General features: G+C 54.1%; 1 protein-coding gene across 2 annotated transcripts in view; it reads left to right on the top strand.

The window, feature by feature from the left end:
• Positions 1-23,827, top strand: part of LOC123935809 (P2Y purinoceptor 8-like) — a 47,126-nt gene that overhangs the window by 11,230 nt on the left and 12,069 nt on the right. The window contains exon 1 of one of the 2 annotated variants that reach the window (XM_045996605.1): positions 11,488-11,591. The exons of the other annotated variant lie outside the window; for it this stretch is intronic. The gene's annotated coding sequence lies outside the window, so the exon portion shown is untranslated. Of the gene's footprint in view, positions 1-11,487; positions 11,592-23,827 lie in introns of those variants that run through there. 2 annotated transcript variants of the gene reach the window in all.

Genomic DNA, 23,827 nt, shown 5'->3' with positions numbered 1-23,827 from the left:
AAAGATCTATGTCTACCTAGGAGAGACAGAGACAGGGAAAGTGAGAAAGAGATTTATTTTAAGGAAATGAGTCTTATAACTGGAGGCCAGCAAGTCCGAAATCTGCAGGGTTGACTAGCCTGCTGAGGCCCAGGGAAGCGGTGATGCTGCATTTTGAGTGTGAACACTCTCTGGAGACACAGAATTCCCGCTTCCTCAGAGGGGGTCAGTCTGTTTCCTCTTAAAGCCTTCAACTGATCAGACGAGGCCCACCTAAAGTCCGCTGATTGAAATGTTAATCCAAAAGAAATACACATGGCAGCATGTTGACTCATGTGTGACCACGGATCTGGACACTGTGGTACCGCCAAGTGGACAACATAATGCTTACTCTCTCATGGCAGCAATGCAAAGGGGACTCTTCCAAGGCATCCCCATAGCTCCCAATCGAGTTGTTGAGCTTCTTTCTCCCTTTGTGCCACAGACCTTGTGGCTCATCTTACAGCAAAGAAGGGCACAAGGGAGGGCAGTTTGCTGTGTTTTGGTTTTTGCGTTAATGTTTGTGCGGACGTATCTTCTCCTTTCTTTGTTCCCCAGTTTTATTGAGATATAATTGACATAGAGCTTTCCATGAGCTGCAGGGGCACAGCATCATAATACAGCATGGGATACGTGTATACAGGAGCATGGTTTCAAAAGGAAATGAAGAAGTTTTGTTTGAATCCATAAACACAGTTTTCTGTTTGAAGTTTTAGGAGGGGATACGAAAGAACACCCCAGACGCTTTACATGGTGAAACAGAGAAGAGTTAGAACCACTTCACTGGCAAACTTGTCCTCTTGCGTTTTCTTGATCTGATAACCCTCAGAGCTTTGTCACTAGAAACTAAGTGACATCCTTCATGACGTCTGCAAAGACTTATCAGATGCCTCAGGACAGGGTAGCTCAAACTTTCAATTCTCTTCCATGGGGTGAACGTTCTGAAATCCAGCAAGTGGGTAGCATGCGTGTCATGAAGACCCCAAAGATGAAGAGATCCCACTGTGGGATCCTTGTCCCGATCTTCACACAAAGATAAAAATCTGCTTCTCATGATCTTCGAAGTTTCACAACCCTCAGCCCAATGGCCTCTACACCACCCAGGAAACCCAGCCCTTCTCCTGCCTCCAGAAGCCCGTGCAGTTCATGGTGGGAGGTGGGGCATGGGGTTCTGCATCTGTAGGACCACATGCCTCCCTGGCTAACAACCAACAGCAGAGCAAAAGGTTGCGTGCGCATGGGCAAGTTGTGTGTAATTCATAAAGTTGAGAGCCCACAGAACAACAAGGGACCTTGTTAGAGAGGTCCCAGGGCTATGTGTGAATGCAAAAAGGTTTCCCATGTAGATACAGGATTGCATTATGATGGGCTGAATTCCCTCCCCGCAAAACTCACCTGTTGGAGTCCTCACCCCAAGACCTCAGAATACGACTTGAACTGGAAATAGGATTTTTGCAGACGTAGTTAGGCAAAATGAAGTCACCCTGGAGTAGGGTGGGTCCTACACACACTCGCAGAAGGACAACCAGGTCAGGAAACAGAAAGAAGATGGGGTCTTTGCACCAAGGAGGGGCACAGCCTCAGCCCCACCTGGATCTCAGACCCACAGTCTCAGCCCCGCCTGGATCTCAGACTCCCATCCTCCAGGACTGGGAAACAGAAATATCTATTTATTATTCTGTGAGAAAACAAATTTGCAGACTTGGTGCTCTGTTACAGCAACCATAGGAAACCCATACCGTCAACAGTTGGGACAATTTCTTACACAGCATTAGGACTCCAACCATTGTGGTTTTCTTCTCTGCTTCCTGCCCTAAGCTGCTATTTCTCAGAAATGGAGAACAATCCCACAAAGGAGAGAACAACACCATTGCCTGGTCAAGGGTGGCTTGTCTGCACTGCAACCCTTGCTGGCCTATGTACCCGAGCGTGGTCTGTGGATGGCTTTCAGGAGGGATTCTTTATATCCATGGCCACCCCGAGCTGGAGCTTTGTCTGGAACAGATGGATGGACATGCACTGCCCCATGGTGGTCTCTCTCACAGCTATCTAAGCAGGTACCCTGCGGGTCAGAGGCCATGAGAGAGAATATATGGATAGGCCTTCACTTCAGGCCACTCCAGATTTCTCTGTCTCAACTCTGGACCCCACAGGCATAAGGATCATCTCTGCAGAGTCACCAAACAGAACCAAGCCTCACGTGTTTCAGAGGATTGGGTGCATTCCTGATGCTGCTCTCTGAACTCAAAATAATTGAGCTGGAAACAATAACAAACAGCTGACCAGAGATTTATTCACAGTTGGACCCTTCCAAATAACCCATGGGACGATGATGGCGATGAAAACAGAAAAGACTTTGAATGAACGATGTTGCTGGTAGACACAGCCTCAGAGATGCCCACGTCCTCTCTCCCAAATGCCCACACCCTAATCCCCATGGGCTAAGCAGGATAATGCAGCTGCTTCCAGAATCCGGAAAAGACAAGATTTTCCCCTAGGGTCGCCACAAGGAGCCAATTTTGCCACTATTTTGACTTTTAACTGGGAAAACAGATTTGGGGCCTCTGGCCACCTGGGCAGTAAGAAAGCAGAACTCAGTTGTCTAAAGCTTGTGGTGCTTTGTCACAGTAGGACGCTCATGCAAACGATGATTAGGACACAACGCCTCAAAGTACATAAGATGGGACCAAAGTAGTGAAAACAGGCAAATTCATAGCCTTGAATCTGTGGATGAGATGAGAAGAAAAACTGCATGCCCACGGCCCAAGATTCCATCTTAAGTATCTAGAAAGAGCTAGCTGAAACCAAAGTAAGGTAGAAGGAAGGGAAATGATGAAATGAAGAGATCAGTAGAACAGAAGGGGACAATGTACAGGGGTGGGGTGTAGGAGGAAAATGTACAGAGCTTATCCTTATGCCTGTGGGACCCAGAGTTTAGGTCCCAAAATAGGGTTGCTCTTAGGGTTGAATATGACGCGTCAGCCAAAGGCTGGCTGGCTGGAAATGTCCGGTAACCCCCCACAATTTACAACCAGACACTCCCAAGCAAGTGACACCTTGCTTTGCAGAAACACCCTCGGAAAGTAACGTACATTTGTCACTAACAGCTTGGCTGTGACATATGGGCCTCCTGACTGTATCCATCTCAACCAGGAAGAGAAAAAACACAAACAACTCTCGAAACATCGGCGAGATCCAAGCCCAACGGTTCATTTTCTTGATTCATTCACTGCTTAATGTATTTGTGTTTTCACCGTGCTTAGTACGACCATGACGTCAAGGCACCCAGCTTTGTTGTACGTAGGAAAGCCAGTTTGGGACCGTTGTTGGTGGAACGGCTCCCACGGTCTGTGGGGACTGGAGTCGGGAGGTTGGCGGTGGGCTCAGTCCCTGTAAGATGCTTCCCCCTCTCCCGGAAGGTACCGTTTCTTGCGGGGATGGGTGTGCGTGTTGTGTTCTCACAGAGACTGTCAATCTGGGAGCACAGCCTTGTCACCTCTTGTGACCCCGATCCCCTTCTCAGAAAAGCAGAGAGATCGTTCCTCCATGCCAAGGTGTTGAAGGTTTCGACGCCCATATACAATCACCTCCGAATCAAAAGTGGTTTCACTCAGAATTCATTTTGCACACTGCCCCCTCCCCCCAAGTCCCAGGTGACCTCTCCCTCTCCATGCGTGAAGACTGAGAGCAATGGGGTCCTTCAAACTAAGATGCCTGAGGGACCAGAGACCGCTCAGGGGCAGAGGAGGGTCCCTGAATGCACTTAATTTTAAAAGAATCAACGCATGACCACAGAAATAAGGTTGTTTCTTTTCCAGTCAATGTTCAACTCAAATGCAAGTTCAAGAAAGTTCTAGAATCCTTGGTGAACAAGGGAAAGCAAGCCCTCCTCCAGGATAGAACCTGCTATGATGCATGTCCCCAGTGGCCCCAAAGGAGATGCTCACCTTCTTAATATTCCAACCCAGATATCACCGTCCTGAAGGGTCCCGTGTCCCCCACCTGGTCGCACCTGTGTCGATGGCCGGGAAGGTGACTCACTCACAAAGCAGGTGCACGGGGCCCATGCAGGGGACGGTCTGAATTCCGTGGAGCAGAGACAATGCTCACATGTCAAGTTTGTCCCCTTCCTTCCTCCACGCCCTAAGGACGCCAGAGTTGGCCGTCAGACTCATGGAGACTTTTCAACACGGCGGGATCCCCTCCCACTAGTTTCAAGATTCATGGGTGGGAATCCCACGGATGAAACCGTTGCACCATTTCCTCCGAATCTGCTACTCTGTGAGTTAGCAAGCCCTCGCTGGAACCGAATCAGAGCCTATCGGCTTGGGGGACACTGAGACGTCCTCCTGGGGGACCTTGCAAGAGGTGTGGTGAATTCAATGCCTGTTGAAAGTGAAAATGAGAGGATACATGTTTCTTTCGGTGCATGAATGTTCTGTTTTTTTTCAACGTGTGGGAAAATCTTGACCACAGTCCACCTCATTCGGGAAGCCGTGTCCCATACATTTTTTTCCCCACTGTTAGGTGTATCAAGGCGTGTGATATAGTCATGTTTCTTGCACCGATTTGACCACAATGACTCCGAACAAGCCTTTCAGCACCGAAGGCCGGACGGAGGGGAAGTGAAACCCACGTGTGCGTTACGACGCGCACACCTATTTTTGTTGTCGTGACTTGGACGGGATCGCAGACCAAAGAATTTCGAACATGTCGCTGAGACACTCAGAATCTGCAAGAACGGTGATAACAAAACGGCAGTTTGAGGAGAAAGAGAGAGAAAAAAAATCGTGTGACATTGCCCAATCTTCCAAGAGTCCCTTCCTCGGTCGGTGACAGGCATGATACGGTATATAACGCTGATACCGTCAGAGACGCCTTCAAAACGGCTGCCTCCCCGTTGTGTCCTTAAACAGCCACGTTCGCGGTGGGTCCGGAATGGTTTGCATCTGTTAAAACGGACGGCGTTGGCTGCTAACGTCCACCTTGTTTTAGGCTGCACAGAGGAAGACAGTGGTGGTCATTTCCTGGGGCAGCCATCACCGAGGACTGCACACGGGTGACTGAAAACAACAGAAATTCTTAACCTCCCAAGTCTAGGCCAGAAGTCTGAGATCCAGGCGGGGCAGGGATGCGGAGATCCAGGCGGGGCAGGGATGCGGAGATCCAGGCGGGGCAGGGACCCGGAGATCCACGCAGGACAGGGCCGTGACCCCTCCTGAGGCTCCAGGGGAGGGTCCTTCCTGCCTGTTCCAGCTTCTGGAGCTCCAGGTGTCCCTGGGCTGGTGGCCGCAGCCCTCCCATCTCGGCCTCCGTCCTCATGTGGCTTCTCCTCTGTCTGTGTCTCTTGTCCTCTGGCTCTTACAAGGACCCCGTCCCTGGGTTTAGGGCAACCTGGTCCAGGATGGTCTCACATCAGATCCTTCATTTAATCACATCTGCAAAGACCTAATTTCCCCCACGAAAGCCCCATTTCCAGGCTCCGGGGGTCAGGATGAGGACATATCCTTTTGGGGTCACGTTTCCTGTCTCCCTCGCCCGACACCATGACAGGCCACGGAGCAGGGTTTGCTGGCTCGGGGGAGGCGGTCAGCGTGGTCTCGTTCCTGTACGGCCAGGGGCGGGGAGGGGAAGAGGGCCGGTTGGGGACAAGAGGTGGGCAGAGCAGCGGGCACAGAGCCCTCAGCAGGGCACGTCGGGGGGAAACCTTGTGCCCCTGAAGGTGAGCGCAAAGAGGAAGCAGCCCCAGGTGGGGCCAGCCCCCGGCCAGTTGTCAGAAACCCCAACGCAGAGTTCGCTATGGGGGAGGGAGGGCAGCCCAGCTGACATGTCGCAGGAGAGAACAGGGACGCTTAAACCCACTCGCTTTCAGTCTGCCTTGGGGACACCTTCCACCCACCACGACCCTAGACAGGGCTTGACATCCAAACACGGACAGGAAAGCCAAACAGAAACATGGACAAATGCCTGAACGTCCCTTCCAGGGACGCTGCCGCTGTCCCCCGGGCTCCCACATCTCCGCCTCCTGCTGTCTCGTCCCGGGAATCCCCGTGCAACCCCCCCACAAGGCGTGGGAGCGGAGGGGGCCCCCAGCGCTCAGCCAGCCCCAGCACACACGCCCTCAGCCACGCCGGGGCCCTGCCCAGCCCCCGGGGCCGGTGAAAAGGTCAGGGTTGAAAATCCCCACCTCCCGCAGGGCAGAACCGAGACTTCGGCCTCGCCGCGGCCGAGAGGGACGAGGGACGGAAGCCTGGAACCGCGCCCAGGCTGTGCACAGGAATCACTTCCCTCCTGGTGCATGTGTGTGTGTGTGCGTGTGAGTCTCCACCATCCCCCTCAGGGGGGCGTCCAGCTCGGCGTGCTGCAGGGGACTCTCCCGGCTTTGCCCCAAAAACCCCTCTTCCCGGGAAGCCCCGGGGGTCCCCACTCACTGGGCCAGTTGGTGGCCACAGCCGGGAACCCAGGCTGGCCCCTCGGAGGACCAGACTCCGGAGCGTGGAGGTCAGTGGTGACGCTGGTCTGGGAGGCCAGCGCTGGGTGACACCTGCTGACGTCGCCGTCGCCTCAGCTGCCCCCTGGTACCCTGCTTTGATCTGGGAACTCCAAGCTGCTCCTAACCCTAAAACCAAAAAACAAAAACCAAAACAGCACCCACAGCATTTAGGGTTTTTTTCCGTCCTGCGTGCAAGGACTGGCCCCTGGCGAACCAAGGATCCCCTTCCCCCGTAGGACATCGCTGAGCGCCAAAGACCCACACCCGACCGGCAGAGTCCCGTGATCAGACCTCGCCCACGGCAGCCCCGAGATGACTCAGCAATGTCCCGGGTGCCCGCACCCGCGGGGAAATAACTTTGCTATTTTATGGTCCTTCTGTCTTTACGTATTTTATCTTTTTTTGTTTCATCTCTGTGTGTGTGGTAAGAAGGCTTCGTAGGAGACCTGCCTTCTCAGCCCATCTCTGCACGCACCATGGTGTCCGGCTGCTCCCTAAATCCTTATTTTTAAATTTTTTAAAGATTATCTGTTTGTTTGGGGGAGAGAGAGAGAGAGAGCACAAGCAGGGGGAGCTGGAGAGGGAGAAGCAGACTCCCCGCTGAGCCGGGAGCCCGACGCGGGGCTCGATCCCAGGACCCTGATCCCAAAGCTGATGTTTCACCGACGGAACCACCCGGGCGTCCCTCAAGGACGTTTTCATCTTGCAAAGCTGGACGTCTGTCCCCAGGAGACGCTCACGCCGGGTCCTCCTCTCCGCGCCCCGACACCCACTGCCTCTGCGTCTGATGGCTCTGGGATCCCGGTGTATGGGAAGTGACATAGGATTTGTCCGCCGGTATCTCGCTGATGTCGCCGAGCCCCGTGTCCTCAAGGTCTGTCCATGTCCACGCGGCTGCCGCCGTCCTGCATCTACAAGCCTGCGTGTGCGGGAACCACGTTCTGCTCATCACATGCCCAAGCGATTGCACAGAGATGCCGTACGGTGCGGCGGTGCCCAGGAGGAGCGAGGGCAGGACCTCGAAGGCATGTCGGCGCCCACACCACCACAGCAGCGTTAGGACCCGTCCCTGAGATGAGAGAACAAGCCAAGTGATGACTGGGGACGAGCCCATGCAGGGCTGGGCCATCCCTGGGCTCTTTGCACAGGACCATAAGCCCCATTTCTGGTCCTACAAAGTTGCGGGAATGTAGGCAGGCTGGACCCCAAGCCCAGGCCGTGAGGAAATGGTGGCTGTTTCTCCAACGCTAGCCTCAAACGCCCCTAACCTCTGTGTCCTTCCTTCTCACTATGACCCCGAGACACTCGCCCCTACCACAGCTCTGCTTAGTTCTTGCTGCTCCCCTGGATGCTACCTGCCTATTTCCCCCTCATCGTCCTCACGGTGGCCTCTCAAAAGCCTCACCAGACCCAGGAGGAGCCCAGCGTTAGGAGACATGCCTGAGCTCAGCCCCGCACCCTCTCTCTCTGCCGCACAACTCCCCCCCCATGCACACTCACCACCAACCATCACGGACGCGTATCTGACCCAGCGGTGCGGATCCAGAAACGATTTCTGCAAACCCCCCGCCCCAAGGAAGGCAGACCCCTGATCCCACCCCCAAGCAGGTCCACGTCCGAATCCTCAGACCCTGGGCATATGTCCTGTTGTTGGCTTTGCAAACAGCAGGTTGGAGTTTGTCAATGGCGTGAAGGCTGGTCATCGGCAGAGCGGGATGGAGGTGGGCAGGTGACCCGGGGCTGTCCCGTGGGGGTGTATCCAATGCAGGATGGGTCCTTCGACGCAGAAGACAGCAGCAAGATAGAGGACGTCGGGCAAGAGACACAAGGGTGCACAGCAGGCTTTGCAGATGTGGGGAAAGACCCCAAGCCTATGGTCACAGGCCTCCAGGAGCTGCGTCCGGCCACGGCGTCCCCGCAGGGAACTGGCCTCCCACAAACCTCTCTCCCAGCCGAATTCCCCCATGCATTTTGCGACGGGAACATCAGACTCTGAAACTAGGAAATGGCAAATAATTGCCATCCATCCCTGGGGCGGGGTCTCCAGGGTCTTTGTTCCTAAAACGCTGATAGGGCCAAGCTTGCGGGGAAGCCGCGATCAAGGGTTCACGCCGCGTTGCATGAGATGCATGCTCTGGCTTCGTGCACGAGGCCTCGGGCCGCCGCTCGCAGGACACACTGAGTTGAAGGGTCGTCCTCCCAGCCTGTTCCTCCGCAGAATGGCAGCGGGCAAAGGCCCCAGGAGGAGGGTTTGGGGGCCATGGGAAGGGCTTGAAGAGGGAGGAAACAAGTCTCAGGATGGGGCAGCACCAGCATCATGATGTATCCGTCTCGGGGGCTGCAGCCCAGGTGCGAGGCCCTCTTGGGGGACTCCCCGAACCACAGCTGCAGAATCCCTCCCCGTGGCTCTGCTCCTCTTCCCCCCACCTGCAGCATCACAAGCCAACTTCCAGCCAAACCACGAGCCAGAATGCAAGGCCCGCTGCCCCGGGATTGGTTTCCAGGGTGCTTGAGGGTGGACGGTGAGATTGCAAGCACGTGTCCTTCCATCCGTGCATCCGTCCCATGCTTCTGAGATACCTGGAATGGCTTGCACCTGGCGCGTTTCTGTTTAAAACCCCAGTCGGTCCCCCTGCTGCCCCCAACCTGCCTTCTGGGAAGGGAACATAACAGTGTGCTCAGGGATGGCGTCGCGAACACCCCACATGGGGCAACGTTAGCTACAGACATTTATCGATCCCGGTCCTGGAGGCTGGGAGGCTGAGATCCAGGTAGGGCTGAGGCTGGAAGGCTGAGATCCAGGCAGGGCTGAGGCTGGGAGGCTGAGATCCAGGCAGGGCAGAGGCTGGGAGGTTGAGATCCAGGCAGGGCAGAGGCCAGGAGTCTGAGATCCAGGCAGGGCAGAGGCTGGGGTCTGAGATCTACGCAGGGCTGAGGCAGAGAGTGTGAGATCCAGGCAGGGCTGAGGCTGGGAGGCTGAGATCCAGGCAGGACTGAGGCTGGGAGGTTGAGATCCAGGCAGGGCTGAGGCCGGGAGGCTGAGATCCAGGCAGGACTGAGGCTGGGAGGCTGAGATCCAGGCAGGACTGAAGCTGGGAGGTTGAGATCCAGGCAGGGCTGAGGCCGGGAGGCTGAGATCCAGGCAGGACTGAGGCTGGGAGGCTGAGATCCAGGCAGGACTGAGGCTGGGAGGTTGAGATCCAGGCAGGGCAGAGGCCGGGAGTCTGAGATCCAGGCAGGGCAGAGACTGGGGGTCTGAGATCTAGGCAGGACTGAGGCAGAGAGTGTGAGATCCAGGCAGGGCTGAGGCTGGGGGGCTGAGATCCAGGCAGGGCTGAGGCTGGGAGGCTGAGATCCAGACAGGGCAGAGACTGGGAGGCTGAGATCCAGACAGGGCTGAGGCTGGGAGGCTGAGATCCAGGCAGGGCTGAAGCTGGGAGGCTGAGATCCAGGCAGGGCTGAGGCTGGGAGGCTGAGATCTAGGCAGGGCAGAGGCTGGGAGGCTGAGATCCAGGCGGGGCAGAGGCCAGGAGTCTGAGATCCAGGCAGGGCAGAGACTGGGGGTCTGAGATCTAGGCAGGGCTGAGGCAGAGAGTGTGAGATCCAGGCAGGGCTGAGGCTGGGAGGCTGAGATCCAGGCAGGGCTAAGGCTGGGAGGCTGAGATCCAGGCTGGGCTGAGGCTGGGGGTCTGAGATCTAGGCAGGGCTGAGGCAGAGAGTGTGAGATCCAGGCAGGGCTGAGGCTGGGAGGCTGAGATCCAGGCAGGGCTGAAGCTGGGAGGCTGAGATCCAGGCAGGGCTGAGGCCGGGAGGCTGAGATCCAGGCAGGACTGAGGCTGGGAGGCTGAGATCCAGGCAGGACTGAGGCTGGGAGGTTGAGATCCAGGCAGGGCAGAGGCCGGGAGTCTGAGATCCAGGCAGGGCAGAGACTGGGGGTCTGAGATCTAGGCAGGGCAGAGGCTGGGAGGCTGAGATCCAGGCAGGGCAGAGGCCGGGAGGTTGAGATCCAGGCAGGGCAGAGGCCAGGAGTCTGAGATCCAGGCAGGGCAGAGACTGGGGGTCTGAGATCTAGGCAGGGCTGAGGCAGAGAGTGTGAGATCCAGGCAGGGCTGAGGCTGGGGGGCTGAGATCCAGGCAGGGCTGAGGCTGGGAGGCTGAGATCCAGACAGGGCTGAGGCTGGGAGGCTGAGATCCAGGCAGGGCTGAGGCTGGGAGGCTGAGATCCAGGCAGGGCTGAGGCTGGGAGGCTGAGATCCAGGCAGGGCTGAGGCTGGGAGGCTGAGATCTAGGCAGGGCAGAGGCTGGGAGGCTGAGATCCAGGCAGGGCAGAGGCTCGGAGGCTGAGATCCAGGCTTTACCTCCTTAGCGACCCCACGTGCAAATACAGTGACATTCTGAGTTCCTGGGGGTAAGGGTTCGAGCGTGTGAGTTGGGGGAGGGGGGCACACAATTCAGCTCATAATAGAAAAAAACTCTGAAAATGGACCATAGTCCAGCGGCTTCCTTGGCATTAAGGAGCCGTCGGAGTAAGTGTTGGGATCGTTTCTATGTGTTCAGATTGTATCGTTACCGGGAACAGCTGTTTACAAAGTAAAATAAAATCGTATACAATGTATCCAGAGGAAACCACACGGCAACGTGTCCCCTGTCCTCACCACCAACTCAGCCTCCGCCAGTCCGGCCCTGACTACATTCCGGCAACGCTTTTTTTTGTTGTTGTTTCTTCAATACCATTTTTTAAAATGTAAACTTTTAAAAAAAATCTGTGAAATCCCCAGCACGGAGGGACAGCGCCCTGCCCCCTCCCTGCCAGGGAGCCCGCTGTGAAAAAGAGGAACCTTGCAGAACCTTTGTGTGTTTAATTAAATCTGCAGAGGACAGGTTGCCGTTACGAGCAGGCGGCTGGGTCCCCTTGGGGGCTGGGGACCGCGTCGACTTTGCTGGGGGGGGTGGGTGGCGCGGACGGACCGCCACGGGGTCCTTTCTCTAAAGGGACAGCCGCCCGTGCACCAGCGTAAGCGTCCCCGCCGCGTGCCGGTCAGACCAGCTCCGCGGGGACAGCTCGCCCAGGACCGTCGCCGTAAGTCACGGGACCCGAGGAGGGGGCACGCAAGCCTGGGTCGCGCTGAGGGGCCCCCGCCCCCCAGGGAGGCAGGCAGACCGCGGGCGAGGGGATGCAGCCGTCCTCCTGAAGATGCTGCTGCATGGTGGGCTGGTGGTCAGCTCCCTTGGGGGCGTGTGCTGCGAGAACTTGGCCGTCCCAGTGTCCTCCGCATGGTTCATGGGGTGCACGGGGGGAGAGCAGAGCCTGCCTCAGTGTCCCAGGCCTCGGGTGGAGGGCCGGCGGGCGTCAGGGCTCCCAGACACCCTCATCCTTGCACATCTCGGGACACGCGAACCAGGCAATGGCTCAGTGTCTCGTGGGTTCTGGCACCCCACGCCCTCCGCCGGCCGCTGTGGTCCAGCCCGCTCGCCGAGGCTGCTCCGTCCCTCCGGACCCGCGAGCTCGCCATCTTCAACGTCTCATCCTGGAGACATTGGAGCTGCGCACCTGCCTTCGGTGCTTTCTTTTTCTTTTCTTTTTTCGGTAACGGTTTCATGGGGGTGGAGGCCTGTTGTTCTCGGTTTGAACGCGTTGTCGTTGGCACGGACGGAGGCCTGACGGCCACGCGGGCCCCTGTCACCACGGTTCTGTGCAGGGACTCTGTGACCTCCAACAAGGCAGGCGCTGTTGTGTGGGGCTACCGTAGAATGACTGTGTGTCGGCCGAGGCAGGAGCCGTGGTCTCCCTGGGTGGAATCTGCCTCCTCTTCCATTCTGTCCCCCAACAGGGTGCACGCTGGCTCCTAACAGGTGAGGAGCACCTCTCGGGGTGGCAAACAATAGACACTTGACTCAAGGTGGAAATTGTCTAACTGGGTAGCTAGGGATTTCATGACAGCTTCAGGCACAGCTGGATCCAGGCGCGTAAAGGTTGTCTGCTCCTGCTCGCTCTCGCTCTCTCTCTCCAGTCCGCTCTGCCTTCCTCGGCTCCCCCCACCCCTCGGCTGTAGGGTTTAGGGTCTCTTGAGGAACTCTGTTTGCCCTGTGTGCAAGGAAAGAGATTGCCTGGCAGGCTGAACCCCCTCTTTGGAAAGCAAAACTCAAAGGGACCAGCCTGTCTTGATGGTTGTGTTGCTCACTCTAGGGTCAGATGAGGCTAAGTCTTGGGGAAGTCCCCAGGAGCGCAGTGCTGGGACTCTGGGACGGGACACACTTGGGCCGCATCTCACTCATGTGGGACGGACAGTCTTGTGGACCACGAAGCTCAGAGTGGGACTGACCACAGGGGAGGAAAGGGGGCTGGGCACCAGGCTCTGCTGCAGCAGGGGGATGGCGGGGGGAGCTGGACACTGCAGGGGACAGCAGGGGACAGCAGGGCAGGTTGGACACTGCAGGGGACAGCAGGGGACAGCAGGGCAGGTTGGACACTGCAGGGGACAGCAGGGGACAGCAGGGCAGGTTGGACACTGCAGGGGACAGCAGGGGACAGCAGGGCAGGTTGGACACTGCAGGGGACAGCAGGGGACAGCAGGGCAGGTTGGACACTGCAGGGAAGGGGTTGGACAATACAGGGGACAGCACAGGGGAGCAGATACTGCAGGCTTCTCCACCAGGGGGACGGCAGGCCACGTCAGAGGAGCTGGGCAGGAACCCCAGGGGGCAGGAGGGGGTCTGGGCGAACAAGCATACCGACCCCTCCTTACTCCCGTTCACACGTCCACACGTCCACATGGCCTTTACGGACCGCGTCCTCCGTCCTCCGTCCATCCTCTCGCTCATCCATGGGCCCACGCGTCCCTCTCTGTCCGTGGACGGGAACCCGTGTGCCGTTCACTCCCTCCGTGTGCATTGCGGGAGGACGCCCGCGTGTCTGGGTCTGAGCGCAGGACAGAGCTGCACGTCTCCCAAGCTTGGCCTGGAGGACCGGGGCCCTCACCGACCCCAGCCAGCGGTCACGGTGCCCTGCCCTGTGATGCACACGGCCGCTCCGAGAGGCCTGGGTGCTTGCTGGTCAGTGGGCAAAGACCAGCAACGTGGGCGCGATCCCGCAGGCCCCCGCCAGTCCGAGGGGCAGGGGCTGCGTGGGCAGACACAGACGGGTCACGAGGGCACTCGGGGATCAGGCGGGCTCGGCCAAGCCATTCTGCTTCCGCATGAACCGAGGGGCTCCTGGGGGGCTCCCCAGACAGGGGACGTGGCCGACACCCTCTCTCTCTTCTGTCCCTGTGTTCTGACGTGTGCCCACGCCCGAGACTCACAGCCCCAAACAGCAGGTGTGAACTCGCCTGCGGGGTCACGGCCGACGGTCTCCAGTGAGGACAGCTCCCTGCATGAGGGAAAACCATGACTGGTCATACGTGGTGCAGGCCAGGGTCTTGGGGCAGCCCCCTCTGCTCCTCAGCACACAGCATGGCCCCAGACACGGGGACAGCCGATGCTGAGATGGGACAGCTAGACCCAGGGCAGGAGCCAGGCTCACCCAGGAACACCGCAGACACGGTCTGAGGGCTCAGGGATGCTCGGCCCAAGCCTTCCCGTCCCCCCGGGGATGCGAGCCAGGGAGAAACTGTCTGCGGCCTTGGGACAGAAGGAAATGAAAACAGAGAGCCCCCTGGGAACCCTGAACCCACAAACGCCGGCTTCCCGGGGAAAGTGTTATGTCATGAGTGAAGGCGGCAGCTATCACCCCTTCCTCTTTACTCAGGTCGCGCTGCGGGCGTAAATGGCCGCAGCAACCACAGGCCAGCAGACGTGGCTGGCCGGCTCCAGACACCCCACCAGTGACCTGAAGGGCGGAGACGCCGGAGACAAAGGAGAGAAGTCTCCGAAGGTGGGGTGAGCAGGCAGCTGGGAGGACGTGAGGGCGTGAGAGCCCGGTAGGACATGGGGAAGTTCAGCAGAAACGTCTTCAGGCTTTCTCCCGCCGGGGTCCCTGAGGCCTTCGTTTTTATGGAGATATAATTCACATAGCACACAAGCAAGTAAATAATTCGGGGGTATTTGGTCCATTCACCATCTCATGTGACGACTGTCTCTACCTGGTTCCAGAAGACTCTGGTCGCCCCACAAGGAGATCCCAACCCCACAAGGCAGTCCCTTCCCGTGCTTTCTCTGCAGCCCCAGGAGACCAGCAATTGGCTTTCTCTCTGTGGGTTTCCCATTCTGGATGTTTCATGTAAATAGAGTCACACAGAATGTGGCCTTTGGTGTCTGCGTCTCTCCGTGACCATCGTGTTTCAAGGTCCGATTACGTGGTGGCAGGTGTTGGAACGTCACTCCTTTTTCATGGTTGAGTAATATTCCATCGTATGCATGGACCGTCTTCTGCTTCTGCATCTACCAGTCGATAGAAATTTGGGTTGTCTCTACCGTTTGGCTGCTTTTAATAGTTCTGTTATGCACATGCATGTATATGCTTGTGTGTGGACATGTATCTTCGTTTCTCTTGGGATTTACCCGGGACAGAACTGCTAAGTGAGAGACAGAGAGATGAACAGATACATATAGATGAACAGATAAATGGATGGATGGATGGATGGATGGATGGATGGATGGATGGATATGATAGATAATAAGATGATAGATAGATGGATGGATAGATGGAATGATGAATGATGGGTGGATGGAGATGGATACATAGATACACAGACACATAGATTGGGTGGGTGGATGGATGGATGAATGGATGAGTGGTTGGATGGATGGATGATGGATGGATGGGCAGAGATAGATAGATGATAGATAAGATAGATGATAGGTAAATGGATACATATAGATGAACAGATAATGGATGGATGGATGGATGGATGGATGGATGGATGGATGGATGGATATGATAGATGATAGATATATAGATCGATGGATGGGTGGGTGGAGATGGATACATAGATACACAGACACATAGCTGGGTGGTTGAATGGATGGATGGATGATGGATGGATGGGTATAGAGATAGATAGATGGTAGATAGATAGATGGATGATACATAGATAGGATGATGAATGATGGGTGGATGGAGATGATAGATATGTAGACACACAGACACATAGATGGGTGGATGGATGGATGGATGGGTGGTTGGATGGATGGGTGATGGATGGGTGGGTAGAGATAGATGATAGATAGATAGATGATAGATAGATAGATAGATAACAGATATAAATGGATAGGAGCATGGACAGTCTAAATAGGTGGGTGGGAACATCACATGGTATATTTCCCCCTCTATTGCCTCATTTCAATGCACGGTTCACCATCCTACTTGAGGAAGAACTCACTTGTTCATTGTAGCCTCCTTCAGAAGGAACCAGCCACGCTGACACCTTCATACGGGACTATTGGCCTCCAGAGCTGGGACAGAGAAAGTTTCCATTGTTTTAAGTCCCCAGTTTGTGGTCACGTGTTGTCGGAGCCATAGGAAAGCAATACTGTCCCATCTCTCATGGTGGAAACTGGGCTTACAGAGGGAGGTCCCTGGATCGGGCCATCCATCTCTCACTAAAGGAGCTGGGACTTGAACTCAGATCTTGCTAACCAACCCCCCCACCACCACCACCAAGGCTAGGCTGCTCATCACCAGGCCATCACGCCTCCATGGACACACTGTAGGGCAGGCCATCAATTTCACATGGAAAAAAAATGTAAATGGGTCCATTTAGGGGATTTCCTCCTCCCTCCCCAGTTTCCCTTCATTCATTTCAAGACACTGCCTCTTTGATGAAACAATAAAGTAAACATCTAACTTCATATCAATTTTAACCGTGGAGGATGAATTTCAGTTAACAAGCAATGTCTTTCTTGAGCAAGATCATGAATTTTGCATTGAAACAAGGCAAACAAAGGGAAATATTTGAGGCAAATGTGCTTCCCCTTCTCATCCATGTATCTAGACCATCCATCCACCTATCCATCTGTATCTATCATCTACATATCTAGCTATCCCCATCATCCATCCATCATCTTTCTATCCATCTGTCCATCCATCCATCTGTCCATCTGTCTATGTATATCTACCGATCTATCCATCCATCCGTTCAACTATCCTTCTGCCCATCTCTATCTCTTATCTATTTATCCATAGCTATCATGTATCTATCCATCTATCATATGTATCCATCCATCCATCCATCTGTCCATATATATCTGTTATCTATCCATCCATCTATCATCCATCCATCCATCATCTATCCATCTACCCATCATCCATCCGTCCATCATCCATCCATTCATCTCTGCATCTGTCCATATATATCTGTTATTTATTTATCCATCCATCATCCATTCATCCATCCATCTGTCCATATATTTGTATCTGTTATCTATCTATCCATCCATCATCCATCCATCCATCCATCCATCCATCTACATCTCTTTTCTATCTATCTATCAATCTATCATCAATCAGTCTGTCTATCCATCCATCCATTTATATATCCATCTGCTCATCTGTATCTACTTATCTGTGTATCCATGATGTATCATCTATCATCTATCATGCATCTACCTACCCATATATGTATCTACCATCTGTCCATTTGTCTACCACCCATCAATCTTCTGTCTATGCATCCATCCATATAACTGTATCTATCATCCATTTACCAATCTGTCTAACCCTATACTCCATCAGCCATCTACGTGTCTCTATTATCTGCACACATACACAGCTCCTTTTTTAAAAGACCCTTCTCTGGAGCTCAGGCCCTTCCTAGCATGACCTGGAGATGCTCCTCTGTCTGTCTTCATCAGCATGTTAGGGGAGTTCTTCCCATCCACAAGAGAGAGGCTTAAACACCGTCTGGAAAGTGGGGAAATGTGCATACCCAGGGCATGTCCCACCGAAGGGCTCCCGTCCCTGGGGGTTTCAATCAAGAGGACGAGGGAAAGTGCTCATCAAGTTCAAGCAGGTGTGAGACCATCACGATGCCTTGGCTTCTCCTCAGACATTCCTTGAACCATTTTTGCTTTGGTAGCTTTGCAGGACACATTGGTAGAAATGGGATGGGCACCACGAACCCCGTGGTGCTTCAACTCTTACGTGACATCTCAGTCTATTGACCTAGAGAAGGGATCTGAATCACAGTCTTTGAATAGAGGAGAGCTTTAGTCCGTTGCCTGTGGACCCGCTCACCCCTCCCTCCTTCCACTCCTTCTGCAAATCTCTCCAACGTATTCATGCGGCTGCCGTTCTGGTTCCATCGTGGTGGAGGGGCCTGAAATTCCTGTTATGTGCCGCCTGCAAACTGCTATTTCCCGGCAGGTCCCCAACCCCCAGGCCGGCTGGGTTTTCTTTCACAGAATGGCTGTTCGCGTTAATTAATGCATGCATGTGGTCACTTCCTGCCTTACAGACGGAGCCTGCTTTGGCAGGCGCCCCTCAGACAGAACTGCTCAGGAACATGTGCGTAGGGTGGGGTGCAGCTTGAATAATGGAAAAAAACACAACAACAACAACAACAACAAGAACAACCAACAATGTCATGCAAACAGAAAGCAAGGGGCTTGTTGCATTTCAGAGATTCTGGTCTCTGGTTGGGGAGGGAGCCCTTTGCTTGTGCCCCGCTCTGGGAAAAGACAGACAAGGCAAGGAACCACGAACAAAGCTGCCGTCTGGCAGGAGGCGGAGATTAAAATCTGCCCACACCCCACCGGCGTTTAGACAGACAATGGCATGCAAATCACCCATAATTTAAGGCGCACCTGGGTTGTGCAATGCAGAGGGAAACAGAACGGAGAGCACGGAGAGCGATAAGACCGTCACGTGCCCATGTGTGCTTAGTGGGAAGGGTTCTTGCACTGTGATCTGAGCAGACCCACGGCCCCCCGTCTTCCACCGCCAGCCTCGCCCAGCAGCTGTCCCCATGACTGCGGCTCAGCCCCCTCTCTGAAGTCTGAGAACACAGTGTTCGCTCAGAGGCGATGCAGCCTCTGAGACGTGAGACTCGGGTCTGCAGAGATCAGGGACCTTGAAGCGTGGAGGTATTGGCGGTACCCTGTCACCCTTGAAGACGCAGTGACAGGTGCAAAGTGTCCAGGAGGCCCCCGGTCATGCAAACGCCCACTTAGGAAGGCCCCTCGTGGATGGAGAACCTTTCCCCAGCCTCTCCTGACTTTGCTGTTGGCGGTGTTTTTAGATCCCAGTCATTTCGATACCTGATTCGTGGCATCTCACTGTGGGGCTAACGTGCATTTCCCTGATGACACGCCACGGGTGGGACCTTTCAGTAGGCTTCGTGACATCCATATGTCTTCTTTGGTGAGCTACGGGTTCCCATCTTTAGCCCACGATTGAGATGGGGCTGGTTGTTCTCGTATAGTTGAGTTTTAACAATTCTTTGTGAATTTCAGATATATAGATGTGTGTGCATATGTGTGTGTGTGTGTGTGTGTCTTTATACAAATATCCATATTTTTTTAGCTATGTCTCCGGCAGATACCTCCTCTCACTCTGTGGCTTGTACTCATGTGCTCTCGACATTGTCTTTTCCAGAGCGGAAGTTTTTAAGGTTGATGAATTCCGACGTATCCATTATTTTTTCATGCATCGTGCCTTTGGTGATATAAGAAGTTTTCCATGTGCCCAAGGTTATCTAGATGCTGTTCTATGTTAATTGGGAGACGTTTTATAGTTTCACGTTTTACACTAAGGTCTGTGACCCATTTGGAGTTCTTTTGAGTCTGTGTCTAGATTCTTGGTATTTGGGGTTCTGGGGTTTTTTTTGTTGGTTGGTTGGTTTTGGGGGGTTTTGTATATGGATGTCTAGTTGTTCTAGCAGCATCTGTTGAGGAAATTATCTTTGGTCCAGTTTATTGACCTTGCCTTTTTTGTCAAAGTTCAGTTGACTACACTTACGGGGCTGTTCCTGGGCTCTCATGCCATCCCATGGGTCCATTTCTCCACTGTTCAACTAATACCGTGCTGTCTTCATTGCTGTAACTTTATAGAAAGTCATGAATCCCACTCGAGTTAGTCAACCCTATAACCTCGTTCTTCTCCTTCAGTAGTGTGTTGATTATTCTCATCTTGTGACCCTCTACATCAACTCTCGGAGCAGTTGGTCAACATCCACATCTCCTCAGGAGGTGTTGGGATTGGAGATATCTCTCCCCTAACCCACACATGTCATGACATAGTAAGGCGATGGCTTGGAACCCCTGTTGGGGGAACAGTCAAGCTCTGATGGGTGAGTGAGGTCGGGGATCTCTCGGTTACCATTACTTTCCGATTTTACGTTGTGTTTTCTGAGATCCCATCGCTCATACATTCACTCAGCGGACAGCAGGCTTGGGTTAAGCGCAGGCATGATGACATGATTGTCATGATAATTATGGGACGGCTTGGGCAACAGCCTGAGGATGACAACTGGAAACTAAAAAACTGTGAAAACGCTCCAAAAAGAGGGGAGAGAATGTGTTATAGTTACAGCGTGGAAAAGATAGAAGGTTGTTTATACCTAAGTGGGGTGTGAAAATACAGAACACATCATGGGAAAGACCTTGTGGCATAAAGACACAAAATATTAATGCAACATGGAACACCACCAACAAAATTAAAACTTGGGTGGGTGGATGGATGGATGAGTAGGTGGATGGGTAGATGAATGATAGATAGAAGATATGGAAGATACAGATGGAGGGATGGAGGGAGAGAGGAAGGAAGGCAAGGATGGATGGATGGATGGATGGATGGACGGATGGACAGACAGATGTATAAGTAGATGGATGGGTGGGTAGATATAGATAGATATGATGGATGCATGGATGGACAGATGGACAGACAGACAGATGGATGGATAAGTAGATGCATGGATGGATAGATAGATATAGATAAATAGATACATATGATGGATGGGTGGATGGATGGATGATTGATAGATGATAGATAATGGATGAACACATAGATAAACTGATACAGATGGGAAGACATAGATAAATGGGTGAATGGATGGATAGATACATACATAGATACATAGAGAGATGATGGATGGATAGATAGATAGATAGACAGACAGACAACAGACATAGATGGACAGTAGGACAGATGGAGGGATGGATGGATGGATGGATGGATGGACAGATGGATGGATGGATGGATGGACAGATGGATGGATGGATGGAGAGAAGAAGGAAGACAGGGATTGTCAGATGGATGAATGGATGGGTGAATGGATGGATGGATGGATAGATAGATAGATAGATACACAACAGACATAGATGGACAGTAGGATCGATGGAGGGATGAATGGATGGATAAATGGATGGATGAATGGATGGATGGATGGATGAGTGGATGGATGGATGGATGGATGGATGGATGGATGGATGGATGGACAGATGGGAGGATGGATGGATGGATGGATGGATGGATGGATGGATGGATGGAGAGAAGAAGAGAGACAGGGATTGTCAGATGGATGAATGGATGGACGGGTGGATGGATGGATGATAGATAGATAGATGACCTTGAGGTGGGACGTCCTATGCCCCGCAGGAGGTTGAGCAGCACCCCTGGTCTCCGTACACCAGATAGCAGTATCATTACCATCCCCACCCACTGGTGACCACCAAAACTGTCTCCAGATGTCATCAAATGTCTCCTGGTGGGTCTAGAGAAGTATCCCAGGTGAGAACGCTTACCCCCAGGTTATGTATATTGTCACCCCCCCCCAGTACCATCTAGATGACCTGTCCTTTTTCTGAATCAATAATCAAAATGTTTCTGTCTTGTGCCATGCAGTTCCTGAGCCTGTTGGTGGCTCCTCACGTCTCTCTGTTTCCCTTGACTCCTACACTTTCCATGCCTTATCTTTTCTGGGAGGCTCTTCCCTTTCTTTCATGTAGAATGACCATGGTTCCTATCATTTCTTTAGCTTGATGGAGTGTGTCAATGAAACCCCTTCCCTCCTTTTTTGCATATTAGCGTCCCAGAAATTTTCTGTATCAAATTAACCCAAACTGGGGGCTGAGACAGGATAAATGTATTTTCTCTTATCTCTGGGGACCAGAGTCTGAGACCAAGGTGCCAGCAGGACTGGTTCCCTCCAGAGCATCTCGGGCAGAGTCTGTTCCATACCTCTTCTGTCTTCGGGTGGTTGCTGGCAATCCGGGGTGTTCCTTGACTTGTAGGAACATCACCTTTGTCTCTGTCTCTGTCTCCATCTCCATGTGGCCTCCTCCCCATGTGCCTTGCTATATCCAAATGTCTCCTTGTTGTAAGGACGCCAGGCATACTGGAGTCAGGTCCCGTCCTGCTCCAGAAACCGCTTCTTAATTTAACAACCTGCGCAGTCTCTATTTCTAACTGAGGTCACATTCTGAGGTATGGGGACTTGGAACAACATACAAATTTGGGGGAGGCACATCTCAGCCCGTAGCAACCACACACTTTCTTGTGTCTTTGGTGAGCTGCCCACAGTTGACCAGAAAACCCAATGCAGCTTCCTGTCTGGGTCGCCTCACAAACACTGCTCACGTCCTGGGGCTGTGGGCAAGAGGGCGGTCTCTCAGACCAGGCTGGCGATGGGGCTGCACAGCTCCCTGGAGCTTATGTGTCAATGGCCAGAACTTCTGGGTGTCATGGTCAGACGTCAAACCGTAGTCTTGCTTCCTCTACGTCGGCAGGCTGGGCATTCTGGGGAGTCCTCTCTCCAAGAAGATCCCTCGGCACTAGCGGGGATATCCCTGGACTCGGGAGCATTGCCCTGGGATGCACGGAGGGTTGGCAGCAGCTGGCTAGAGGGAGGGCCTCGGGGGGGTGGCGCTCTTGCTGATGACACCCCAAGACAAGGCACTCCTCGTGGATGCTTAATGGCTCCTGTTTGTTCACTGAAGATGGGGGGCCCAGAAAATGCTACAAACAGCTCTTACGAATGTTCTCCTCCTGGACACCTCCTGCAGTGGGCTGAATGGGGGTCCGCAAAACACATGTCCCCCAGAACTGATTTGCCTGGAAATAGGGTCTTGGCAGATGGGATTCATGAAGGATCCGAGATGCATTCATCCTGGATCAGGGTGGCCCTAAATCCAATGACAGGTGTCCTTATAAGGTGAAGAAGAGGAGACACAGACACAACGGAGAAGCCATATGAGGATGGAGGCAGGGATGGGAGGGACACGGCCGCCAGCCCAGGGATGCCTGGAGCCCCCAAAGCTGGAAGAGGTAGGAAGGACCCTCTCCTGGCGCCTCTGGAGGGAGCACGGCTCTGCCCCACCTGCAGTGGTCCTGCCCCGCCTGGATCTCAGTGGTCCTGCCCCGCCTGGATCTCAGACGTCTGGTCTGCAGAGCTGGGGAAGGATGCATCCTTGTGACTTTACCTCCCCCGCCTGTGGTCACTTATTAGGACGGCTCCAGGCCACGCGGGCCATTACGGACCCAGCTAACAACTTGGACAGAGCACAGCACAGCTTACAACGTGTTTCCTCTTCCCTGGGTCACACCACATCACGGCAAGCCTCTGAGGAGAACAGTCGAGGAGGAGACTGGAGGCCCAGGTGGGGACACCACTCTGGGCCCTCTGCGTGCTGCGAGGCACCAGTGCTTCCCACGTCTGGTGGCAGCTGCACCGAGCTCAGCTCGGCCCAGGATCGGAGTCTGGTGACCAAGACCCCAAGAGGCGCAGAGCCTCGCCCGTGCCATGCTCATTTGGGCAGAGCTGCCGGGAGCTCAGCCCGTGTGTGCCCGATGACTAAACGTTCTCCTACGTGACAAAAGGCACTTTCTATCTGCATTGTCCAACAGCACGTGTCTCCAAAGCCGTGGCGTTCTGTGGGGGCTGCCGGAGTCTCCCAGGGCCGCCATAACAAAGCACCACGAAAGCCCAAGAAAGACACCCAGAAGGGAGACCAGCCCACAGTGCCGGGGGCTGGCTCATGGTCTCCTGTCCCCACAGTGACCTCAGCACCTGGGACAGCCCCCAGCACGCAGGAAACAGGAGTCATGACCCTGAGAGAAGATGCCAGGGACCCAGAAGGACCCCCGTGCTCAGCCTTCAAGTGGGGGGTCCAAAGCTGGGTGCAAAATATATAGCATTGTTCCCAATCGTGAAAAAGCAGAAACAACCCAAGTGTCCGTCCACGGAGGGACGGAGGAACCACATGGGGTCCATCCCAGGGGGGAATAGGACTCAGCCATGAAAAGGACCAAAGGCCTAAGACCTGTGAGTGGAACTTGAAGTCACGGTGGCCAGGCAGGCGCCGAAGGCCACAGACGGTGCGATCCCGGGTCCCTGAAATGTTCCCGACAGGCTCGTCCGCAGAGAGAGGAACTGGGTGTCT

The sequence above is a fragment of the Meles meles genome, chromosome Y, assembly GCF_922984935.1.
Source record: "Meles meles chromosome Y, mMelMel3.1 paternal haplotype, whole genome shotgun sequence".
Taxonomy (NCBI): domain Eukaryota; kingdom Metazoa; phylum Chordata; class Mammalia; order Carnivora; family Mustelidae; genus Meles; species Meles meles.
This window is presented reverse-complemented; position numbering and strand designations above follow the sequence as displayed.